At 58.6% G+C, this 7270-nt stretch overlaps 1 long non-coding RNA gene across 2 annotated transcripts; it reads right to left on the bottom strand.

Moving 5' to 3' along the window:
• Nucleotides 1-3549: 3549 nt before the first annotated feature.
• LOC119060243 (uncharacterized) lies at nucleotides 3550-6780 on the bottom strand. Of its 2 annotated transcripts, none has more exons than XR_005084550.2 (4): nucleotides 6339-6780; nucleotides 5974-6059; nucleotides 4718-4973; nucleotides 3550-4545 (listed from the first exon to the last, which is right to left on the bottom strand). It is a non-coding gene; the product is annotated as an uncharacterized LOC119060243 (long non-coding RNA). The 2 variants fall into 2 exon arrangements; XR_005084549.2 differs by having other exon boundaries at nucleotides 6475-6779.
• Between the last annotated feature and the right edge of the window lie 490 nt (nucleotides 6781-7270).

The raw sequence follows: 7270 nt of genomic DNA, 5'->3' as shown, positions 1-7270 counted from the left end.
AGGCCAGTGGGCAGAGGCACTGGCCCCGGGACCTCGCGCCTGACCTGCTGCGGGAAGGACTCGTTCGTGGTGGGCCCGAGTCCCACCGTGCTATGGGCAGGATTTGGGGGTCAGGCTGCCTCGGCCATCAGGCTGGGGATGGGTGAGCTACCCCTTAGCGTGGTGCCACTCACAGGGGACACCCCATACAGGTGGCAAGGAGAGCAGGGGGAGGAGAGGGAGAGGGGGGCTCTGCAGGGCATCTGGCCTCTACCTGAAGGTTCCCGAGGGCCAGGGTGAGGGCTGCTGACCCCACCGAGGGGTGGCCTCCCTCAGAGGCCTCTGGGTGGTGTGGGGAGGAGAGGGGTTTGCCGGCTCGCTGTTGCCGCATTCACACTGTTCACTGGCGGAATGGCTCCAAAGTGCAAGTTTGTGATCCCACAGTCGTGGAGGCCGGAAGTCCGCAGTGCCTCACGGCGAAAGTCAAGGTGCTGGCCGACGCTTCTGGAGGCTCCAGGGCGGGGTTGTGTCCTGGCCCTCCCAGCTTCCAGGGACACCCAGTTCCTGGGCTCCTGGCCCCTGCTTCCATCCTCAGAGAGGTGTGGCGGAGACTCTCTCTGGCTGCAGCTGGGCTAGGGCCCCCGGTGGTAAGGAAGCATCAGATTGGATGAGGTTAGATTCAATTGGGTGCGATTAGATTCGATTGGGTGTGGTGAGATCGCACCCACCTGGGTAATCCAGGTGCCTCTCACCTTGCCAGACCCGTAACTCGGTCCACCTGCCCTGTGAGCACCTCCTGTTCGGAGGAACTTCCTGCCAGAGGCCCTTACCCCAGCCCAGCCCACCCCCGCCAGCTCATCTTAAGGGCAGAGGTTCTGGGAACCCAGGCAGGTTCCGTGCTCAACTAGGAGCCGCTCTTCCTTACCTCAACCCCACGGGGTAGGCACAGCGAGCACTGTTGGCCCCATTTTACAGGTGGGCAGATTGAGGCCCAGAAAGGCCAGATAACTTGCTCAAGGCCACGGGAGGCAGGGTCCAGCCTTGGTGGCGGCTGGACCCTAAATCCAGGGCTCCATGGGGCCACTGCCTCCCTCTAGCAATACCACACTGCCCGGCTCTCACTGGGCCACAGCCCGTGACTCTTTCCAGAGGAGTTCCCCAGAACAGGCCTGGTGACCCCGGGGACAGAGGGCCACGGGGAGCCCTTGGCGGGGGCTTGCGTGAGTTCGGAGGGGTCTGGAACCCCCCACCCCGGAGCAGGGCCTCGTGGCAGCTTGCGCACTGGGGCTGTGCGAAGGGGAGGTGTGGGGACAGTCTGTCCAGCTGCAGCGGGGTGTCCCTTTCCCAGCCCCACGCAGCACACTTGAGCAGCTCCAAATAAGAAAGCCAGGACAAGAGCTTTCTTGGGGTGGCACTGGATACACGAAGGCCGGCGAGGGTGTGCACCCCAAGGCTGGGCTCAGCAGGGGCAAGGTTCGCACTCCCTCCAGGCTACGCCCCGGGAGCCCCCATGCCCAGCAGAGGAGGAGTTAAGCTTCAGTGGGCACGTTGGCACATTGCGCTGCCCAGAACATCCGGCGTTCCACCCCCACCACTTCTCTTCCTTTTTGCCTTTTTCTTCCTTAATTAATCATATGCTGCTGCCCGATTTAAATATGGAAATGCCCAGGCCGGGAGTCACGGTTCCCCGTGCGCCCAGTGGCTTTCCAGGCTCCGGAGGTGGGAGCACTGTGGCACCCCTCCTCTCTGGTGTGTGTGAAATTATGTGCACAAAGGCGGCTCCTTATCTGAGTGTGTGAACTAAATAAATAAATAAGGGCTTTTGTTGGGGCTCCGGCTCCTGTACAGGACTGTTTTGACTAAACTGCCCGTGTTGTCTGTGCCTTTATGGGACTCAGGAGACGGGAGGCAGGGGGAGGCCCTGTGGGCCAGCCGGGCATCTGGGCCTCTCCCTCCCCTGGCACCGCCGCACCCCTCCCCCCGCCCGGGCTGGGCTCCCAGGCAGCCTGGCACGATGCCAGGCTCGCCGCCGCACTCGGGCAGCAGGGTGGGGCGAGCGGCGGCAGCACCGAGGACGTGGCCGGGCACCCTGGGCTCAGGCAGCGCCCCAGCCCGGAGGCCGGGGCCCAAAAGGTGAGGGCACCCCGGCGGGTGCAGGGTGGGCGCAGGGTGGGCACGGGGCGGGCAGCAGGTGGTGGGGCGCGTCGGACAGGCCTGCAGGGGGAGAGCGGCTGCAGGGAGCGGGCACAAAGCAGGGCAGTACCAGGCCTGGCTGCTACCTCCCGGCTGGCCTCTCTCCTTCCCTCCCTCCCCCTCCCTCTGGACCAGTGGAGGGGAGGCCCGGGGAGCACGCAAGGGGCCCAGGCAGGAACGCAGACACCGAGCTGTGGCCGTGGGCGGAGGAAGGCCCAGCAAGGCGGGGCCCAGGGCTGTCAAGGAGAAAAACATCCCAAGGCCTGCAAATTGCTGCTCTCAGCTTTTTTTTTTTTTTTTTTTTTTAACTCCTCCTGCTTGGGAGGAAAAAAAAAGCAGTGCTTCCTCTAGAGGCGGATGTAAAAAGGATGCAGAATTTTAACCATCTCCTGCACCGAGGTTTTCCCCAGCAGGGTCTGGGCCCAGGCCTGGCACGGTGGCGCTATGAGAGGGGACTGGCCAGAGCTCCTGAGGCCTATTTCTGGGACATGCTGGGCAGCCAAGCCTCCCTGGCAGCCCTGTCCAGAGGCTGGGCCTGGTGCAGGGGTGTGTGGGCCAGAGGTCGGGTGCCCGGGCTGGCACGTGCTGGGCCTCCAGGCACCGTCACGTCACCTCTCACACCACCGTCCCGGTGCCTGGCGGGCTTGTCTTTTGGTGTTGAGTGTGGTGACTTGGCCTCTGGTTGGGGACCCCAGCTGTGCTCGTGGGGCTCTGGTTCTCGCTGACTTGGAGCCCTCGGCCATGCTGGGATCCTGCGCCTCTCTTGTGGCGGGTTTCGGTGTTTGAAAAACAATACGGGAAGGTTTTTGGCATCTGGTGGAGGCTTCCCACACCGCACGTTCAGGGCAGGACTTAAGGAATGCATTCTTGGGGGGGGAGGGGCGCCTGGTCAGTGGAGGAGGGGCAGGTGCCTCCCGAATGCAGAGGAGGGGCTGCATGCCTCCGGGGTCAGGATGCAGGGCGGGTGCTGGGCGGGACCGTCCAGCGAGCTCTGAGGCTCGGGGCCCAGGGCTTGTGAATGTGTTTTAATTTTCGTGTCTCTTAAAATCAGAATCAACAACGGCTATAATCATAATGAACGTAGAATGATGGATTCAGCCTGGATTGTATTCCTCTTTACACCAGCGTGGCCAGAGGCATTTGGGACATTTCTGGTGGGAGCGGTGACAACAGCAAAAGTTTTGGGGACACAAAGGCCGTGATGAGGCCTTGGCCCGGCCAGTCTGTCCCAGACCTGGCTCCAGGGGTCCTCTGGGGGCCACCTGGGGCCCTGTGAATGCGGCTTCTCCAAAGGCCAGCCAGGACAGGCAAACACAGGGCTCTCGCCTCTGTGTGTTCCTGTGCACACACGTGCTTTCCAAAGGGCTCCTGGACACGTGGGTGTGCAAGGCTCCATACCGACGATGAGGCCGAGGTTGTGTAGGGCCGCGAGGGCCTCGTATTCCTGGCCCTCGGCTGTGGGTTGTCACGGGGCAGGATGTGTGATGGCCGCTTCCATCCGCCTTCTCCCGGCTTGGAAGTTCACAGCCTCCGCTACCCACAGTCCGACGCAGCTCTGTGCTGTACAAACATGCCACAGGCCACACACACGGCCGCCTCTGCAGTTTTTCAAGAGATTTTATTTCTTTTTAGGAGAGGGGAAGGGAGGAAGAAAGAGAACGAAACGCTGATGTGAGAGAGAAACATTCATCCACTGCCTCTTGTATGCACCCCAAGCCGGGACCGAGCCCGCAACCCAGGCATGTGCCCCGACCAGGAGTCGGACTGGTGACCTCTCTTTTGCTTTGTGTATGATGCCCGACCCACCTGAGTCGTACGTAACAGCGGTCAGAGCCGGCATCTGCAATTTAACATGTGGCAGCAGCCACAGTTTTTGTTTTTAAAAAGTGAAAATAGGTGACATTCACTGCCATAATACCATTTATTTAATCTGATATATATATATACATATATATACACACACATATTTCAGTATGTAATTAATACAAAATTATTGATGAGATATTTTACATTTTTTTCATGCTGCGTCTTTGAAATCCAGAGTGCGTTTTAGACATACATCTCAGTCGCTCACACACTCCGCATTTCAAAGGCTCAGTGGCCTCGTGTGGCTCATGGAGAGAGACTGGTGTACGGGGCATGCAGGCTCAGTGGTCCCCATGGCCCCCCAGGTTTGGGAGACTGCTTTTTCCGCTGCTTTTTCGCTGGACGCTTCCCCTGGTCAGGAGGTGCCTCCCCCCACACCCCTGCAGTCCTCTCCCCGAGCTGCACAAACGAGTGTTGAGGCTGCAGGTTTCCAGGGCGAGGGATGACTGCTGCACAGGCCTCTCCACCGTGCTCCCAGACGCCAGGGGGACGGGTACAAAGGGCTGGCTTCAGGGTACAATAGCGGGGCGGTTAGTCACAGTGCTGGGCAGCGGGCAGGCAGACAGAGCCCCCTGTGTCTGCGCCTGGCCACTTCCCCTGCCGGCTTCCCATCCCTGCCCGGCTCTTCGCCTGGGCCCCTCCCCACTGGCCGATTAACCCCCTGCTGCCCACTACCTACCTGGCACCCCTGCCAGGCTCTGGTTTCCATCAGCCAAGCTGGCAAGAGGCGGGCTCCTGGGAGCCAGGATGGGGCCTGCAAAGTTTCTCCACTTGCTCCTCTTGGGAGACAGGCGTCGGCCCCGAGTCGTCCCCAGGGCTGTTTTCACGGCTTGAGGAAGGGCTTTCTGACCAGCCGAGAGCCGAGTCTGCCGGGCTCCCCGCGCAAAGGTCTTGTCTGTGTTTCAGACTGATCCCCGTGCAAGGGCTGTGCGTTTCTGGAAACAATGAGAAGCCCAAACTGTGAAAATTAAGGAGGGGCCCTGAAGCTGGTGCCCACACCGCCCGTTTTAAAGCGAACAGACTGATATAAATATTTTAATCCTGTGCCTAGATAGACGGAGAAGATAAAATAAATTAGTCATGTCCCAGCCCCGTCTGGGGACACTTTGAAAGCAGGGCTCCTGTCCGCATTTGCTATCTCGCAGTTACGATTAAAATCTCCCCTTCTGGGTCGCAATCCAGAGGCGGAATTAGCTGTTTGTTGTGTTCTGACAGTTAAATTATTAACACGTGGAGAAGGTAACTGCCCCCCAACAGGCATAAAACACAGCTAACCGGCTCCTTAATTTAAGAATTATCCAGGCAGAGATTCGGCGCTCTGGCCGCTCCGTGCTGCGGCCGAGTGGTGTGTGTTTGTGTTTTAGGAGGCGGGGGGCCTGCGTGCCCTGTGTGAGGACGGCGAGGAAAGAGGGTCTTTTTAAAAAGTGCCCACCGATTTACAGCTTAAAACCCCCAAGGGCCAGACATTTTTCTCGGAGGGAATACATGTCTCCGATTTATTTATCTTACCTGTTGATTACATTTTAGAATTATCTAGTTTATCACTGACTCCTTGTCTAAAACTGAGGCTGTCTTAGGAATCTAAAAAGCTGAGGTCTGTTTGCTGCCTGGGCCCTGTTCCGAATCCTCAGCCACGAGCTGGGGGCCCGTTCCCCCCCGGCTCTTGGCGGCACACGGGCTGCGTGCAGCGTCCCACGGCCGTCTGCAGACGGCGGGTGATGGGAGACATATGCTCAGTTCTCATCGTTTTGTTCTGATTTATTTTAAACCAGTTAAGATGATTTCAGCACACAGAGGAGTGTACCGTGCTCGCATTCTGAGAGCCGTTGGATTTTCAAGCTGGAGGACAAAATTTTTTTTCCCCCCCTCAAAAAACAAATTTAGAAATTGCCTTTTACAGTAGAAAACTGCCGGCTGGCTTGCCTTTCCACTCACTTTTGAAGAAAGAGACTTCGGTTCAAACGCATTTGATTTGTAGATTTGTTCCCATCTGTTGTTATCAAGGGGCTGTAAATGGCCCGCTGTAAAAAAATAAATAAATAAGATAAGGAAAGGCTCCTTCCCGCCCCGGCAGATGCCTGCGTCTGCGGGACTTCAGCCGAGCGGTTCTGCAGGCCCGTGCAGGAGCCGCCGTCCTCGGCGCGCTGCTTCCCTCCCAGGAAGACTGTGGCATCGGGCTCTAATGTCATCCTGTGGAAGAGACAGGCCCTGCCTGGCTGTGGTGATGTCCCCCCTCAGCCGGGCCGCTTCCCAGGGCCTCCCGGCCCCCCGAACTCAGGAGCACCCCTCTCAAGGGATACCTGGACCCTGTGCAAACAGCACTGTTTCAAAGCAAACCCAACAAAATCTTCACTCGTTGCCATTCCACCCTGGATGCAGGCACCCCCTCCAGGAATGGCAAAAATGTTTTCGGAACGCCAGGAAACACGCTCGCACCCTGGGGAAATGTCTCCTCTGTAGGAAGGTGCCGGGATCGGAGGGCCAGACGCTGCCGTGGGGACGGTGCAGACGCAACGCCTCCGTGACTCAGGTGCCCAGAGTCCACGGGAGAGGACCCGTGTCCGTTCCAGCCCAGCATCAAGGGCTGCGGCGGGGACCTGAGAGCGGCAGCCAGAATGTGCCTGGCCAGGCCGCCCAGTTTCATTTTCCGTTTGAAAGTGTTTTTCTGAAGGTGAAGTGCTAGACACACAGGGGCTACCGTCACCGTCTTTGTAACCGTCCCGGCAATATGTGCTTATAACTATTCATGTAAACTCATGAACAGTAATTCACTTTATTTTTATAATGAATTAGATCGATTTGACGTGCAAGAAAGACAGTTGCATCACTAATAGGATCGTTTTCTAATTATCAGAGCAATGGAAACTCGTAGAAAATTTGGAAAATGCGTGTGAGGGAAAAACTGTTCCTTCTCCTCCCAGTGAAGCTGCGGCCACGTGGGCTCGCACGGCTGTGCCTCCCGGCCCTGCCGATTCTCGGAGTGTCATCTCCTTTCATATGACTCTGTGATTCTGTGGCCGGGTCCCCTGCTCCTCACTGGCCGATGCTCCTTTTTGGCCACAGGCCGCCTCCTCCGGGCAGGCAGGCCCTGGTGTGTGGGGGGCACACCTCGGGCCCGGGGCATCAGACAGACTGCCGGCACCACCCCAGGGCAGAGCCCGGCCTGCGGGCTGATCAGGGTGTGGGGAGAAGGGCGTGCGCAGCAGGGCCTGAGCCTGGAGACAGAGAAGGG

The sequence above is a fragment of the Artibeus jamaicensis genome, unplaced genomic scaffold (genome assembly GCF_021234435.1).
Source record: "Artibeus jamaicensis isolate MK-2021 breed Jamaican fruit bat unplaced genomic scaffold, CSHL_Jam_final contig_233, whole genome shotgun sequence".
Classification (NCBI taxonomy): domain Eukaryota; kingdom Metazoa; phylum Chordata; class Mammalia; order Chiroptera; family Phyllostomidae; genus Artibeus; species Artibeus jamaicensis.
Note: the sequence above shows the minus strand (reverse complement) of the source record. Positions and strands in the feature narration are given on the sequence as shown.